This window comes from Macrotis lagotis, chromosome 2 (assembly GCF_037893015.1).
Source record: "Macrotis lagotis isolate mMagLag1 chromosome 2, bilby.v1.9.chrom.fasta, whole genome shotgun sequence".
Classification (NCBI taxonomy): Eukaryota; Metazoa; Chordata; class Mammalia; order Peramelemorphia; family Peramelidae; genus Macrotis; species Macrotis lagotis.
Genome location: NC_133659.1, coordinates 311,190,206 through 311,208,265, shown reverse-complemented (window position 1 = coordinate 311,208,265; position 18,060 = coordinate 311,190,206). Strand labels below are relative to the sequence as shown.

At 37.7% G+C, this 18,060-nt stretch overlaps 1 long non-coding RNA gene across 4 annotated transcripts in view; it reads left to right on the top strand.

Moving 5' to 3' along the window:
- Nucleotides 1–830: 830 nt before the first annotated feature.
- The window catches only part of LOC141515199 (uncharacterized), a 150,394-nt gene continuing 133,164 nt past the window's right edge, over nucleotides 831–18,060 (top strand). For all 4 annotated transcript variants that reach the window (XR_012476247.1, XR_012476246.1, XR_012476245.1 and 1 more), the window contains exons 1-3: nucleotides 831–1,334; nucleotides 2,266–2,431; nucleotides 6,401–6,522. This is a non-coding gene — a long non-coding RNA (uncharacterized LOC141515199). The remainder of the gene's footprint in view (nucleotides 1,335–2,265; nucleotides 2,432–6,400; nucleotides 6,523–18,060) is intronic.

Genomic DNA, 18,060 nt, shown 5'->3' with positions numbered 1-18,060 from the left:
CATGGTCCTGGTCAAGATGATGGTGATGTTTGTCCTTTTTTTTTGGGGGGGGGGGGTTCAAGGCAGTGGGTTTAAGTGACTTGCCACAGGTCACATAGCTAAGTAAGAATTAAGCCTCTGAAATCTGATTTGAACTCAGGTCCTTCTGACTCCAGGACTGGTGCTCTATCCACTGCACCTCCTAGCTGCCCCTGTCCTTCATTTTTGAAAAAGACCATGATATCAGGGAGGTGCTGATGACATGACAAGCGCATGAACCGGATTTGAGTGAGAGGGTCGCTGTGCTAAGTCACCAGGTTCACTTTCTCCTTCAAAACCATCTAGATCCAGTGGCCAGCTGTGAATCAGGATGACTGGAGATGGCCCCGGAGGAGGGGCAATCAGGGTTAAGTGATGTGCCCGCAAGGAAGAGTCAAGTGTCTGAGGATGGATTCAAATTTCTGTCTTCCTGACTCCAAGGCCAGGGTTCTACCCCCTATATAATGTAGCTTCCGGGCTTTATGTATCATGCCATGACTTACCCAGAGTTACACAGCCAGGAAGTGTCAAACATAGGACTGGAACCCAAGTTTTCTGGATTCTGAGGTCAGCTCTCTATTCACTATGCCATGCTGCCACTGCCATTTATTAAAAACCCACTTTAATAATAATAATAATAATAATAATAATAATAATAATAATAATAATAATAGGGTGGCTAGGTGGCGCAGTGGATATTATTAATTAATAATAATAATAATAATAATAACTAGTATTTCTATGATACTTTAGGTTTACAAAAAATTTTACATGCTAGAGCATGATAGATCTCATTTGATCCTCATAAGACCAATAGGTAAGTGCTACAGGTATTTTGCAGATGAGGAAACTAATCCTTAGAGATCCTAAATCATTTACTCAGGATCTCACAACTATTAAATGTCTGAATTTGGACCCAGGACTTCCCAACTCCAAGTGATACTCTGTGTGTATATGTGTAGAGAGAGAGTGGATAGATAGATGAATAGATAGAATGAGTAGATTGAATGAATATATAATTTGGATGGATGGGCAGATAGAATGCATAGCTAGAATGAATGAATGATAGATAGATGATAGTGTACCAAGTATTTTATAGGTATTGTGTCTCTACTTTCAAGAATCTTACAACCTTTGGGGGAAACACATAAGAAAATATCTATTGTCTTCAGAGTTGTAATTAGAACAGGTCCCAGAGCCTTGACATTTGAACAATTTCCTTCCCCAGCAGCCTGGAGACCACTATCCCCCAGGTCTATCCAGTCTCACAGTCTGGATATTTCATTGGATTATTCACTGGCCCAGTCATACCCCAGGTAAAAAAGATTGTCTAATTAAGTCCTAGGGAAATGAATTGCTAAATAGAACTTCATTAAAATCCAAACTGAAGGACTTTGAAGCTTACCTTTCTCTTAGGATATAAACTGCCTGAAAACAGAGCCCTGCCCATGCAGATAACTGTATGTCTTCCCTGGCACCCCAGGCAGTGCTCTGTACAGTAGGCCCTTGAATTAAAGCAAATCTCCCCCACCCCACATATATACAAAAAAAAAGAGAAGGAAAGTATGCTTTTCAGTCAGGTAGTCATCCAATAAACATTTATTAAACCAACTTAATTAAACCAGTCACTGGGCTAAGTGTGTTAGAGACAGACAAAAGGTAAAGAAAGGATAATCCCTGTCCTCAAGGAATTTACAATCTAAAGGGAAATGGGGGGCAGAGAAAACAAAGTAATCTGACAAAATGAGGGGAAAGTGTCTGACACTGGGGACTTGAAGGAATGTAGTCTTTTAAACCAGGTAGAAAATAAGATGGTTGTTCTATACCCAATCCTTAAATGGAACTCTAGGTGTTCATGGCCCATCCCTCCAGTCCCTGGAGCAGAGAGTACTGATGAGGTATGGCTACATCTGCTAAGAGGAGATTTCCCATTGGTGAGATTCCTGGGAGCATGATAGAGAAATCAAATCCAAAAGGAATGGAAGGGGTGCCTTTTCAGGATATAGTAGATTTTTTTCATTTTATTGTATGATTTTCAAATTTAGATGGGCACAGAGAGTGTGGTGTGATTTGAAATATTATTGATTTATAGTCAGGGGATCTATGTTCAAATCCCACTTCAACTCTTTACTACCTGTTTGACCTTGGACAAGTCACAACTTCTCTGGACTCCAGTAGCTGACCTATAAAAATAAAGGGGCTTGTCTAGATGACCAATTAATCTTTTTATTTTTCCTTCTTTTGTAGAAAACAAATGACATTTAAAAGTGGAAGTACTGACAATTTAAATTGTCAATGTAGTCTATTCTGCTGCTACTCCCTCTGGACCTCTTGACATCATGACCCACACTCTCCATGACTTAAACCACTCAGTCTTGGATCCAACAGATCTGGGGCCATGGTTTCATGACTGGTGAGTCAATCATTACAGTTCCACATGTCTTGCCATTTCCATGTCTCATACTATGTTTCATATCTCATCCAACTGTCTTGGAAATTAGGGTTGGAGTTGCCATCTTCCTAGTCCTAGGAAATATAACTCCTTTTTATTGCTCCCTCCTGCCTTGTTCTGGAAACAGTAATCAAATCAAGCCCACAGTAATTTCTGGAGAGCGCTTTGCAAGGGGTGTCTCACTATTAAAATTTTCCAGACCAAAACACTCTTCCCTGCTTGATACTTCCTTGTATAAGTTTTCTCTCTCCATTAGAATGCCAATTCTGGAGGACAGAAAATCTCTTGCTTTTGTATTTATGTCCTTAATACTAAGCAAACAGGTTTTGACCATTAGTAAAGAATCAATAAACGCTTTGCATTCATTCCTTAGTTCATTCATTGTCAATTTGTCAATTATCTACCTAAACTGAGAAGCATTTTCCTTGGCCTTGGCCTTTTCTTTGTCTCTCACTGAGCCTTTTGAGTTTATTTTGATAGCATATCACAAGGTAAGAAAATGTAGGGCACTACCATGTAACTGACAAAGAGACAAATTACACTGGGAAACAATATTTTTTTGAGATGTATATGTTTTTCTGCATCAAAGAGATTTTGTAGATTGACTTCTCCATTTAAAAATCCCAGTGAAAGTCTTACCTTAAAGTCATCACTTTGAAATATTTTGATTCAGAACTTTCCTTACTTCCCTTTTTAAAACAGTTGACAAACAGCTTGTGAAAAGCCCCTTCAGTTCATATTAGAATGTAGAGGATCCAAAATAAGATCTGCTTTGGAACTTATTTACAAAGGCTTAGGGATTGAGTTTTCATCTCAAGTAATGATACAGGGTGTTTCTGTACTAGTTTTGAACTTGAAATATGAAATTGTTTTGAATAATGTGAGGACCACCCCCTCTTCCTCCTTCCTCCTTTCCTTCCCAGCCCCTTCCCCCATGCCTAACAGATTTTTATTATAATTCAGACTGGTACATTCATTTCATTTAATACCATCTGGTTAACACCAGAATTCTGATTTGTCTTTGTGATTCTGCCACTATTTGGAATGTTGACCTTGACCAAGTCACAACCTCTCTATGGCTCAACTATAAAAATGACGTCTGCTGCATCTAATTCCCAGAATCTTTTTACTGAGAGAAGAGAAGAGAGATACTAGAATTTTTTGTGGGGCGGGGAGGGAACAACTACACACACTCAGGGTTTTAGTACAATATTTCAGGGAAGAAAGCTCCTTTAGTTTCAAAGCAAATGAAAATATATTATCATGAAGAAGGATCCCCCTTTCCCCTCATCCCCAGAAAATGACAAATGAATGAAAATGGGGTTTTTACCCTGAGCAGGAACGTCTCTACTATACCAGTTCCAAGCTTATGTCAGTCATGTGGACAGAATGCCTCTGTGGAGAGGCAGCTGGGAATATTGGAGCAAGGGAAGACCTAGTTTTGGAATCAGGAAGACCTGATTTGAATCCCACTTCAGATACTTAGAAGCTATGGGATCCAGGACTAATTTCTCATTTTCTGAGCCTCAGTTTCCTTAGTAGTAAAATAAGAATAATAATAGCAACTATTTCACTTTGTTGTCATGAGGATCAATTTGAGATAATGTATGAAAATGTTCCCCACACCTGGAATGCTCTCCCTCCTCTGCTTCCACAGCTAACCTAAAATCCTATCTTCTATAGGAAGTCTTTAGTTATTTCCTAGTTTCTGTTTAGAACTTGCTTTGAATATGTTTATTTAACTTGTCTCCCTCTTTAACCTGTAAGGGACTGACTTGGGCCTTTTATTTTTTGTATCCTCAGCTCTTAACATAGTGTCTGACACATAGTAGGTACTTAATAAATGTTTGTTGATAGATTATTTGAAATGTTTTATACGTTTTGTTCGTTTTTGTGGGGCAATAGGGTTAACTGATTTGCTGGAGGTCACACAGCTAGCATAAGTACTTGAATTAGGATTTGAACTCAGGTCCTCCTCACTCCTGACTATTCTATCCATTGCTCCACCTAACTGCCCCTTTGTTATTTGTTGGGCTTTTTTTTTTTTTGCAATGCAAAGTGACTTGGCCAAGGCCACAGGGCTAGGTGATTATTAAGTGTCTGAGGTCGGATTTGAACTCAGGTACTCCTGACTCCAGGGCTGGTGTTGTATCCACTGCACCACCTAGCTGCCCTTGTTGGTTTGTTTTTATGAGTGAACTGTTTTGTAAACTTAGAGTGCTATATAAAGGACACATTTTTTAATTAGCAAAAATTTAACATAAAATTTTTAAAAAAATTGGACTTGCAAGTCAAAAATAGGGAAAAATCCATTCTCTGAGATGAAATAGGGGATTGGATTTGAATCTCAGTTCTGTCAATCACCAGCTTTCAGACCTGGGGAAACTTACTTTTCCTTTCTAAGTCTCATTTTCCTTCCTTGTAAAATAAAAAGATAATACCTTGAAGCACTTAGCCCAGATGGACTAATGAGACTCAAATGAAATAATATATAGAAAATGTTTCATAAATTTTAAAGTGCCACATAAACACAATTTGTTAGACCTAGTGTGTGGAGGAGGTGAGGAAATTCCCTTTCCAAATGCAGATTGATAACTGTTTTGCTATTTATGGTTTTAGTTGATTATCAGGGACCTTGAGGAAAATGTTAAACTCAGGTTTTCCAAGTTCTGGTCATTATTCTAACTAAGGGCATCTGAATTATTTTCCTTTTGTTTTTGTTTTTGCAAGGCAATGGGGTAAAGTCACTTGGCCAAGATCATGCAGCTAGGCAATTATTAAGTGTCTGCAGTTGGATTTGGTGCACTCCTTTGCTGGTGGTTCTGAATAACTTTCTCAAGAGTAGTCATTAACTAGGGAAGAAGCAGAGGATGGCTTGCAAATGAAGTCTTTACTTCTAAAAAGAAGGCACAGTTTATCAGAAGTCCAACATCTCTCCAGAGCTTGAGAGACAGTGTCTGACAGAGCTTGGAGGATAACACTTTCTTTGTTCATCATTGAAACAGTTTGCCACACTCAGCTGTGACTGCCTCTTTTCTCCCAGAACTTGCTCTATTCATTTATAGACTATTCATATATTTAGAGAAATCTAACAAATCTAATATTAATTAATTAATTAAATCTAATATTAATTAATAATCTAACAAGCATTTAACCACCTGCTATGTAAGCCATATGTTAGACCTGGTTCACCAGGATGCAATGATATTTAAAATGCTTGCTTCAGTGAGTTTTACATAAATTTCTAGAATGATCATGACTAAAACCACCTAATAATTAAAGCTTTTCTTCCTAACTAATAAAGACCAAATCAACAAGTATTTATTAAACGCCTACTATATGTATCAAAAAGTAAGTGGTGATTTGGGGCCAGAAAGACAAAAAACAACCAGACCTGACCTTCATTGAGTGTAATTACTTTAAACATTCTCCAAACTGTATCAAAAGCATATGGTTATTTTGTTTTGATAGAATGCATGTAGCATTATTTATACAAAGTGGCTATCTTCCTGAGGGGGCAGTACGGTTAATTGTTGTCCAGCCTTAGCTAGGTGGCACAGTGGATGGAGCGCTGGCCCTGGAGTAAGGAGGACCTGAGGTCAAATCCTGCCTCAGACACATAATACTGCCTTGTAAAAACCAAAAATCGGGGGGAAAAAGTCAGCTTGACCAAGCCTCTTATTTAAGACTTTAGCAAACTGAAGCCCAGATGGGTGAGGAAAAAGATTTGTCCAAGGTCACAAGTTAGTAAATGGCAAAATTAGGATTTAAGCCTATTTCCTTTTATCTTAAAAACCTGAGTTTTTTCTATTCCAATGCACTTCAATTCCACTACTTCAGTTGAGGTGCAAATCTCTTTAAAATGTAGCTTCCTCCTCTTCTACTCTTTCCTGCTACCTTATCTAAATTTATTTCTTCCTTTTTCCCAAGCCAAGATTGGTGGCAGGTATGGAGAACAACAAGAACAACACTGGCATGTCTATAACATATCAAAGCTTGCAAAGTGTTTAATAAATATTAGCGAATGTGATCTTCACTTCAACCATGGTGAGGTAGGTGCTATCATTATTCCTATTTTACAGATGTGAAAACTGAGGTTTAGAGAGTTTAAAGTGCCCAAGGTCATACAACTACTAAGATTTTGAGGCAACTTCAATGGAAAAAAAATTAGTGGAGACCAAATTTGGGAGAAATTGGGCAAGATATTTAGAATTCTTTTTCTTTGTTTTAAGCTTTGAAACAGGACACTTTCCACACACACACACACACACACACACACACACACACACACACACACACTTACATATATATATGTATATGTATATATATATATATATACACATACACACACACATTACAAAGACTAGGGTCTGCCTATGGTTGTGCCTATGTGTACGTATGTGAGTGTGAGGCACAAGAATTGACCCCAACTTGATCATACCTGAGATTGGATCCCACTTAACTCCATCCTGTGCTGAGTTGACCTAGGGTCCTTGTCTTTTACAAGTGCTCCAGCTGAAGGAGGTTCATGCATATTACTGTTCACTCCCCTCATTATTGTAATAACTAGGGCAGGGAAAACATATGGGTTGAATGTATTGATTAGATTGTAACCCCAACCATTGATTGGCATAAAGGGGAAAAACAAGTCTTTCAAATTGCATGTAAGACTATATGTTGTAATTCACTGTCTTTCTCACTGGGAGAGATGGCCCTCCTCTACAGAGAAGCTTATTATTAAAAGCTATTTTAGGGGCGGCTAGGTGGCACAGTGGGTACAACACCAGCCCTGGAGTCAGGAGTACCTGAGTTCAAATCCCACCTCAGATACTTAATGATTACCTAGCTGTGTGGCCTTGGGCAAGCCACTTAACCCCACTGCCTTGCAAATAAAATAAAATTAAAAAAAGCTATTTTAATCACTCTGGACTAAGTATTTATAATTACCAGTCATTTATAGCACACATTAGAAATTCTAAAATGTAATATGTTTCATGGAGATGAGCTCTCAATTTCTTCAGCCTTAGGAGTCCATGATTTGCCACAGGTATTTTTATTTCATTGAGATGCCTGAACAGGCCCTATGGGGAACAAGAAGCTGTAGTGACTATTTACTCAGATAGTTGTCTAGTGAATACTTAATTCAGCAGACTTTTATTAAAGTCTTGGATGTGGGAAGACTAGTGAAACACTTATTTCACAAATGCTGTGACGACTGTCCCTGACCTCATGGAGCTTTCAGTCTAGGAATCAGCTCTGACATTTACCCAGATAACTCATGCACAGAATTACTTGGTAAAGATCTTGGGGAAAGAGAAAAGAAAGTGTAATCTGAGGTCATCGGAGGAAACCCATCACAACAGGGGAGGGGAAGAGAAAATCTCCTAGAAAAGGGACTTCTTGAGCTGGCAGCGTGGTACAAGGGAAGAGAACTGGATTGGTTATCGGGGATCTTGGCTAGGATCCTGGTTCTATCACTTAGTACTTGTGTGATCTTAATCAAATCTCTTCATCTCTGTGCACCTCAGTTTCTTCATCTGTAGGGGGGGGGGTCTCACTAGGTGACTTCTAAAGTCCCTTCCATCTCTAGATCTATGATTTTAAGGATGAGTAACTTATCTGTTTTTTGGAAAACGGCTAAAGCACTGGACCTGGAGTCAGGAAAACATGAGTTCAAATCCTTACTCAGAAACTGACTAACTTTAGGCAAGACATGTAACGTCTCAACCTCAGTTTTCCCATTTTAAAAAAATTTTTCCCCCATTTTTAAGAGGAGAATATAATAGTATTCACTTCATGGGATGCTGAAATTATTGAATAAGATAATTGAATTAAGATAATTGGATATGTTAATAGATAGTTCAATAATTAGATTATTGAATAAGATAATTAAGAGTATTGAATAAGGTAAGAATATTGGTACTTCTCTATTATGTGAAGTTGGTCAAAAAAAGGAATAGAAATACTGTTCTTCCTTTTACCCTTCTTTCACTTAAAACCAATTCACTTGCATGCCATGTATCACCTCCCTGATTTCTTGGTGCTCTTTCAGAATGAAAGACAAACCATGCTAGTCTGACTAGTCTTTACCCAAAATACTGGGACAAATGGGAGAGAAACTGCCTTTTGTTCCCTTTGGAGGTAAAATGAAATGAATCTTTAAAAGGACAATTGGAGTGTTTCTCATACCCACCTCAAGGAAGATTCCTACCCAAACAAGGCTAGTTTTTAGGGCAGTGGACTGACAGCATTTTATATTCTTGGGATGGTTTTCTTTTCCCTCCTAACCTTGTGGCTATTTCTGTCATCACTGTTATTAGATAGATGCATTCTGGCATTTTACCAAAGATGACTCCATCCAAGAAATGGGATTAAAAAACTTCATAAAGAAAATATATGCTCAGAAAAAGAGGTGGGTTGGTTACCATAGCGAGAGAGTGAGGAAAACAGATGCATGGTCAAACTGTTCACTAGCACCTACAGAATATTTAAAAATGCCTCCAGAGACTAAGAGGATCAGAGTGGAAGGATAAATAATAATAGCAAAATAATTAGCATTTATTAAGCTTGTGAAATTGCTTAACTTGTATTTGACCCTCAAAATGACCTGTGAAATGGGTTGCTATTAATCACTCCCATTTTACAGATGAGGAAACTAAATTTGAGGAGTTGTAGGTCACAGAAGTAGTGAATTTATAAGAGAGGATTGAAACTCTAAACTTCCTGGCCTTAATGCCAATCATCTATCCATCTTACCATCTAGCCAGCTAGCCCATCAAAAATGTATTTTTTAAGTGCCTATTATCATGGCTTATTAGTCATTGTGCTAAGTGCTGGAGATGCATAGAAAATCAAAATGTAGTCCCTGTCCTCAAGTTGTTCCTTTTCTAATGGGGAAGACAATAAACTAGCAACTTTGTCCATACCTAGCTACTGCAAGGGACCTCAGAGGGTACCAAATACAGTCCCTTGAGGAAATGGAAACTATAAATTGAATAAACTATAAATTGAATGAGCTATTTCATCTTCCATTGTAACTCCCTACTCCCAATCATATAAAATAATAAGACTTTTCTAATAGCTAAATGGTCAAAAGGAGTTCTCTCTTTTAAAAAAAAATTATTTATTTTCATCAATATACACATGGATAAATTTAAATTACAAAACTTCCTTCCACTCTCCCTTCCCATTCCCCTCCCCTCAATGGTGAACAGTCAGGTTAGCATTGTACATACATATTTTGATAAATATATTTACAGATTAGTAATTTTCAACATGAGGATTTAGGATTAAGGGAAAGAGATACATAAGAGATGATTTTTATAAAGTGTTCATCAGATTCTGAAGGGTTGGTCCTTTTTTTGTGTTTGTTTTGTTTTGTTTTTCTTCCTCTGGATGGGGATAATATAGCCAGTCTAATATAGTTGTTCTAGATCAATGGACTGCTGAGAGGAGCTGCTTCCATCAAGGTTATTCATCTCACAATGCTGGTGTTGATGTATACATTGTTCTCTTGGTTCTACTCCCTTTGCTTAGCATCAGATCCCATAAATCAATCCAGGCTTCTCTAGAGTCTGACCATTTATGGTTTCTTATAGAACAATAGTATTCTATAGTATTCATGTACCAGAACTTGTTTAGCCAATTGTTTAGCCCAATTGATGGGTACCCCCTCATTTCCAATTCTTTTCCATTACAAAAAGAGCTATGAAAATTTGGGGATATGTAGGACTTTTCCCTTTCTCTATAATTTCTTCTGGATATAGAACTAGAATTGGAATTACTGGTTTAAAGAGTATGAACAGTTTTATTGCTCTTTGGGCTCATTCCATATTACTCTCCAGAAAGGTTGGATCTATTCACAACTCCACCAGCAATGAATCAATGTCCCAATCCTCCTACAACCTCTCCAACATTGATCATTTTCCCTTTTTCTCATCTTGGTCAGTCTGATAGGTGTGAGGTGGTACCTCATTGCTTTAATTTGCCTTTTTAATTTCTTCATTTGAAAATTGTCTGTTCATATTCTTTGACCATTTATCAATTGGGGAATGACTTGTGACCTTAAAAATTTGATGCAATTCTCTATATATTTTAGAATGAGACTTTTATCAGAATTCCTAGTTGTGACAATTATTTCTCAGCTTTCTGCTTTACTTCTAATTTTGGCAACATTGATTTTATTAGTGCAAAATCTTTTTAATTTAATATAGTCAAAATCATTCATTTTTCATTTTACAAGGTGCTCTAATTCTTGTTTGGTCGTAAATTTGTCTCCTTTCCATAGCTCTGATAGAGTATTTCTTGGTCTATTAATTTATCTGTGGTATCACTTTTTATATCTAAATCTTTTACCCATTTTGACCTCATTATGGTATAGGGTGTGAGATGTGGATCTATGCCTAGTTTTTGCCATACTATTTTCCAGTTTTCCCAACAATTTTTGTCAAATAGTGAGTTCTTTTCCCAGAAGCTTTGGGTTTGTCAAATAGTTTACTGTAGTCATTTACTGCAACTTCTTTTGAATCTATAGAGCAAAGAGTTCTCAAAAGAGGAGTTTTAAAGTATCAAGAACCTCATAAGAGAATGCTCCAGATTACTAGTAATAAGAGAAATGCATATCAAAACAACTCTGAGATTTTTCTTCATAACCTGCAAATTGATAAAAATGATAGGCATTCTAATATATTGTTGATGGAGCTGTGAAATGTTATAACCATATTGTAAAGTAATTTGGCATTTTGCAAATAAAGCAACTGAAGTATCCATATCCTTTGAACCAGAGACTCTATTCCTGAGTTAATAGGAAGCTATTGATAAGAAAAAAGTTCCCATATACTCCAAAACATTTATGATGGTATTTTTGTGATAGCTAAGAATTGGAAACAAAGGTGGATGGTTATCCATTGAGAAATGATTAAACAAACTGTGGCACGTGATTGTAATGGAATAATAATACTACATTGTAAAAAATATTATAGGGGTAGCTAGGTGGAGTAGTGGATAGGGCACCGGCCCTGGAGTCAGGAGGACCTTAGTTTAAATCTGGTCTCAGACACTTAATACTTTCTTTAACTGTGTGACCTTGGGCAAGTCATTTAACCCTTAAAAAAAGAAATCTGTATTAATATAGAGGAACATGGAAAGAGCTATATGAAATGATGCAGAGTTAAGTAAGCAATCAAGAAAATAATATACACAGTAACTACTACATACTATCATGTAACAACTATATCCCAAAAATATCAAAAGTAAATTAGCAAAATTATAAATATCAAATGGGATAGGAAGTGAGAAGATATGTCCAACTTACTCTTTGGGAGAGGTGGGAGGGCCACAGGTGTTATATATGGCACATGTTTTTGGACTTTCTCAATATATGTATTAATTATACTGATTTTTTTCCTCTTAAAAAAACCTTAAATCTTTATTTGTCATACGGGATGGATCTCCAGGAGGGGGAGGAGAGGGATACATAGATGTATGATGATGTAAAAAAGCAGAAAATATCAATAAATTAAGAAAAAAAACAAAAAGGCAGGGTCAGCTAGGTGGTACTGTGGATAGAACACTGGCCCCGGAGTCAGGAGTACTTGAGTTCAAATCCGGCATCAGATACTTAATAATTACCTAGCTGTGTGGCCTTGGGCAAGCCACTTAACCTCATTGTCTTGCAAAAAAAAAAAACACCTTAAAAAAACCCCAAAAAGGCAGAGTAGGTGGTTTGTGATCTACTGTGGGGAAGAAGATATCTATGTGATAACATTATAAATTATAAATTAGATAATTATCTGCATAATTTTACCCCTCAATGGTTTATTTTTATGGCAACAAACTTTCAAAGTATAGTAATTCTAAACCGATCAGCCTACTGTCTATATCAACCAACACCTCTTCTGGGGTCTGATGAGCATTGGCATCAGGTGCTTTAAACTGGCATCAGTTTAAGTCCCTTCAGCTTACCAAAAGGGCCCCACTGGGCACTTGAATTCCACAGCCAGCTCCAAGCTAGAGAGCCGGGCTTCTTACCCATTTAAAGTTTGAGACTAGGTTGAGATCCCTTTGGCCCCAAGACTAATCACAGGAAATTCACATACTATGAATGATCAAGTCCAGCTAAAAGAACCACAGAAATGGTGAATGAGCTTTCCATAAGCTTAGAGGAAGCTTATCAGGCAAGTCTGGATTTCCTGAAGTCTATCTCAGGGACTAGAATGAAAAACAAATAACACTTCTGTACTTTTGTGAAGAATGTGAACATCAATGACTTTTAAGGGCTACCCCTTCCCCCAACACTTCCTGGCATTCTTGAAACTTCCTACCAATTAGAGCTATCCCCGAGTGGAATGTAGTGCCTCAGGGAGGTAATGAGCCCCCCCTTTTTAGAGGTCACAGAACCTGAATGATTGTTGACTCCTGGGTCAACAGGATCTAGACTTGGGAGTGACCTCAGAAGTCAACTTTCATTTTACAAATGAGGAAACTGAGGCTCACAGAAATAAAATAACAAGAGGTTTAGCAAAAATACCAAAATAAGATTTCTGTGGTTCCATCTTGTTTATGGGTATGTGTGTGTGTGTGTGTGTGTGTGTAAATTAAGGCAATGGGGTTAAGTGACTTGCCCAAGGTCACACAGCTGGGCAATTATTAAGTGTCTGAGGCTGGATTGGAACTCAGGTCCTACTGACTCCAGGGCCGGTGCTCTATCCATTTCACCACCTAGCTGCCCCATCTCCAAGATCTCTTAATTCATTATCTCAAAGAAGAGATACCACCCATATCCTATTTTTTTTTGTCATAAAAGTTTATTGGATATTTTTTGTTAATGATAATGAAGCCTTGTCTGGTTTACTTCAACATATCAAAACATTTTAGAGTGGGAGTTAAAAAGATAACTACCCTGCCTTCAAGTTTTCAGTCTACTAGGGGAGGTGAGATGTATACAAAAAAAGTAAATTTTAACAAATTGATAGATGTGAGACTCCCAAAGGAAGTATGAATATCACTTCCTACTGGATGAGCACAGGGCCTGAGAGGACTGAACTGTATTAAATCATGAAGGAAGAGTTTGATTTCAATAGGCAAGGATGAGATGAAGGGAGTTACAAAGAGAGGAAATGGATTTCAAACATAGGGAATAGTATGAACAAGAGAATGAAAGCAAGCGACATTTTTGAGTCAATCAGTAAATAAATATTAAACATTTGTCTCATAAGTACTATGCTAAGTGCTGAGGACACAGAAATGAAAAAAAAGGCTATAAGCTTTCAAGGAGCTTACAATCTTTTTTTAAAAAATATGTTGATATTTTATTTTATTTTTCCAATTAAATATTTTTTAAGTTTTTCAGCATTCATCCACTTGCATATTTATACTACATATTTTCCTACCATCCTCCCATTTCACCCCCCACACCCCTCTCAGCAGCAAACCATCTGGTAAAAGTTGTACATGTACATTTGTGTTCAACATGTTTATATACTAAACATTTTATATGTGAGGAATTAGAATTAAGGGAAAAGAAAGAAAATATGGGATGGGAAGGGAAAACATAAGAGAAGTTTTTAAAAAGTGAACATGATATCCATTCAGATTTTGTAGGTTTTGTTTTGTTTTTTGTTTTTTGTTTTTTTTCTCTGGATGTAGATGACCTTGTCCATGACTGGTCTCCCAGGGTTGGCCTAGATCTCTGAACTGCTGAGAGGAGTTGCATCTATCATAATTGATCAATTCACAATTTTGTTATTAATATTTATAATCTAAAGGGAAAAGAAAGGAAACTGAAAAGACAAGGCTAAGGGGAGTGATAAAGGAGGAATCCAAAGGAATGTAGTCAGGTGGGAAAAGGCTGATTTAGAGACCTTCCTTAAATGGAAGTCTTGAGAGGAGCTTTGGACTCTGTCATCCTTTCAAAGAGATCTCAAAAGTCGAGATGATGGTGAGCCAGCCTCACTATTTTTCATTTGGCTGGAACTAGAAGAGGAAAAGTTCATGAAAAATGAGGAACTATTCTCTTGCTTTGTTATTCTCTCCTAATCACCTTGAATTACTTGTCATTGGTACTTTCTTTAGATTTGTTGAGTTGAAGGAATAATTGGTAGGTGACAGTGGTACCAAAGGTGGTACCAGAGGGGCATTATTCCTTCAAGAGGATACAGTCAAGGTACGAAGCAGCAAACTCATCCTTTAACTTTATCAAATTGACCTTGCTGTCATGGTCACCCTCCTTCTTAGTGGAAGGGGGGAGGGGACATAATTACTGGCAAAATAATTAAAGGCTTGTGGAAAGTCTTGAATGTCAGGCTAAAAATAAACAGAGCTCACATTTAAATAATGCTTTCAGTTTTGTCAATTGCTATGCATTAATTTTTTTATAAACTACCCATAAACCAGCCTCATTAACTTTATAATGCCACATATGTTTACAAAGCTGAACAATAATGTTATTAATTTCTAAAGGGATATTTTATTTTGGAACTTGATGATTCTGCTAGTGGCCTCTGAACCTTTGGAATCTAGACTTTTTTGATCACTGTGGAGCTGTTAAAGGATCACCAACAGGGTAGGAGAATGAGGAATGAGGCAAATGACTGTGAATGTCATTGGGACATGATCCAGACAGATACTGTAGTACAAAGGATGAAATCATCATATTGCCTGTACAGAGGCAGAGCTCCAGGCCTAGCTTGCATCATCCCAGTTTATCTACATAGGCTGCTTATCACCCTTTGTCTGGTTGAGGAAAGCACATTGGAAATAGAGGATGTGGACATACATTTATCAAAATACACAAGCACATTTTGGAGTAATTGCATTTCTCATATCAGTTCCACTAGAGACACAAATGTTTCTTTTTTTAAAAAATAAAAGTCTATAATTTAAAAATCTAAATGAATTGAAATGGAGTAGAAATAACCATTAGGTAATAAATTGACTTTTTTTCCTTTGCTATTTTCAACCAAGAACCTGGATCTACCATCTTGACCACTTACTAAATTTTGTTTCTTAGGCTTGGTTTTCAATTTCCAGATAATTTTGCAAAGGTCATTTTCCCATCTCACTAGAGAAACTATAAATCATTCCTGTAGCTCCAGATTTTTTTTTAGGTTTTTGCAAGGCAAATGGGGTTAAGTGGCTTGCCCAAGGTCACACAGGTAGGTAATTATTAAATGTCTGAGGTTGGATTTGAACTCAGGTACTCCTGACTCCAGGGTCGGTGCTCTATCCACTGTGCCACCTAGCTGCCCCAGCTCCAAATTTTTAAAAGCAGGTAATAAAGGACATCTTTAAAGTGGCATATTCTTTTGATATTTTCAGAATGATTATGAGAAAGCCAGAAATACCACATCTAGGTATTCATCAGCCTGTTGCCATGCTTTATAGCAACACAACTGGTTTGTGAGGTCTGGAAATATTGCAACCTTTCATGCCAGATCACTGGATGGACTGATATCATCTTGTTAGTATATCATCCTTTTATTTGAAAACATAATTAATACTATCTCCATCAAATATATGCAGTTAGGCTTCCTTCACTTTATAAGAACTACCTTTTTTGGGTTGCCAAAGGGACATTCAGGAGGTGAGATTCAACAGGCAGATGTCGTTCAGCATTACAAGAATGTAATGAAGGCTGGTTATGGAGATTTGGGAATTATCCAAATAAATATGAAGCCAATGTAGTTGACAAGATCATCAACAAAGCATATAGAGGAGAAAGGATAGAACTCTGAGATACATTGAAGCATGCAGAATAGGATGTGAATAATGATCTAGCAAAACAGAATCAGGAGAGAGCAGTGTCATGAAAACTCAAAGAGGAGAGAGTATTTAGGACGAGGAAATAGTTTTAATGCTGCAGATTATGACTAAAAGGAAGAAGATGCAGAAAAAGTCATTTGATTTAACAATCATGATTCACTCCAATGAATTATATGCCCCAGCAGCAGATGGGAGTCATTAGAAAAATGTTGAGGAGCTTCTGGGTCAAGCCAGTAGCAGGTAGAGTGACAGTGAGGAAGTAGGAGAATCAGAAGAAGAGATGACTACAGGTTCATGTCATGGTCCAAGATTTCATTTGTTGGATTTAGGAAGCTTGATCCAAAACCTATTCCATCACTGTAATCCATACTACTCTACTGATTCAGGGAACTTAGAACCTAGTAGGAAATAAAATATCGATTGATTAATTGAATGGATTAGAAAGAACACTATACCTGCAATTCTGACTATTTAGGTGTGAGCACTGGTCTTGGAGTTAGGAAGACAGGAGTTTGAATTCATCCTCAGACACATGACATTTAGTGGCTATATGACTTAAGCCTGATTGCCTCGCATCCAGAGCCATCTCCAGTCATACTGATTCATACCTGGCCACTGGAGCCAGATGGCTCTGGAGAAGAAAGTGAGACTGGTGACGTAGCACAATACCCCCTCACTCAAATCCAGTTCATGTGCTTGTCACGGTATCACCTCCCCGATGTCTCTCAAAATGAGGAGGGGTCCTCACTGAGTTTTGGCTTGTGAGAATAAATATGTTAACTTTCTAAGATTTGTCCTAATCAAAGGCAAATGTTACCTGAGGTTTTGGCCTTAAGAAAAAGCAAAACAGAATTCATGTAACAACCTCATTTATTTGTATTTCTCTAAGTCAAGAATTATGCAGGCCTGTGTTGGGGGGGCGTCTAGTTGGAGGGCTAGACTCCCCAGGATGGAGGCCTGTTGTTTGTTTTTTATACCTTTGACCATCAGAAGTTGGAATCTCAAAGGTTGCCTCTGGTTTGTCCAATCAAAAAAGGGTATGTTCCCCCCCCCCCCACCCAAGATGGGGTGGGGGCAAGGTGGGAAGATGGTCAGGGGGAAATGGGGGAGGGCTCAGGATAGGGCAAGGGGACTGACATTAGACATTCCAATAAAAGAAGTGCCTTTCCTAAAAAAACTGTCAAAGCAATGGATAGTTGTAGGAACTCTTGATAGGATTATGTGGGCAAATCTTTGTTCTGTTTGCAGTTGAGGGATATTTCTTCTAAGTATCCTTTTCAAGCGCTAAATTGGTCTGATTAAAGGTGATCTCACATCATGACTTTCCCCATCATGGTTTTGTGAAATTAAATAGAAATTTTTTGGGGGGGGAGTTTTGTGGAAGCTTGCAGATGACAGAAGAGCTTGGAAACTCAAAAATGCATAAAATATGCATTTAGTATTGTATGATAGCAATATCATGATCATAAGGATGATGATGTTTGGTCCTTGTTCATGAAGAAGACCATCATATCCAGGAGGTGATGCCATGACAAGCAAATGAAATGGATTTGAGTGAGAGGGGGCTATTCCAAGTCCTCAGCTTCACTTTCTCCTCTGGAGTCCTCTGAATCCAGTGGCCAGAAATGAATCAGAGATGACTGGAGGGGGCCCTGGATATGAGACAATCAGGGTTAAGTGATTTGTTCTAGAAGAAGCAGCTAGTAAGTATCAAATGACTGAGATTAGATTTGAACTCAGGTCCTCTTGACTCTAGGGCCGGTGCTCTATCAATTGTACCATCTAACTGCCCATATTTTATTTTTTAATATCATAGCAATTCAGATTTC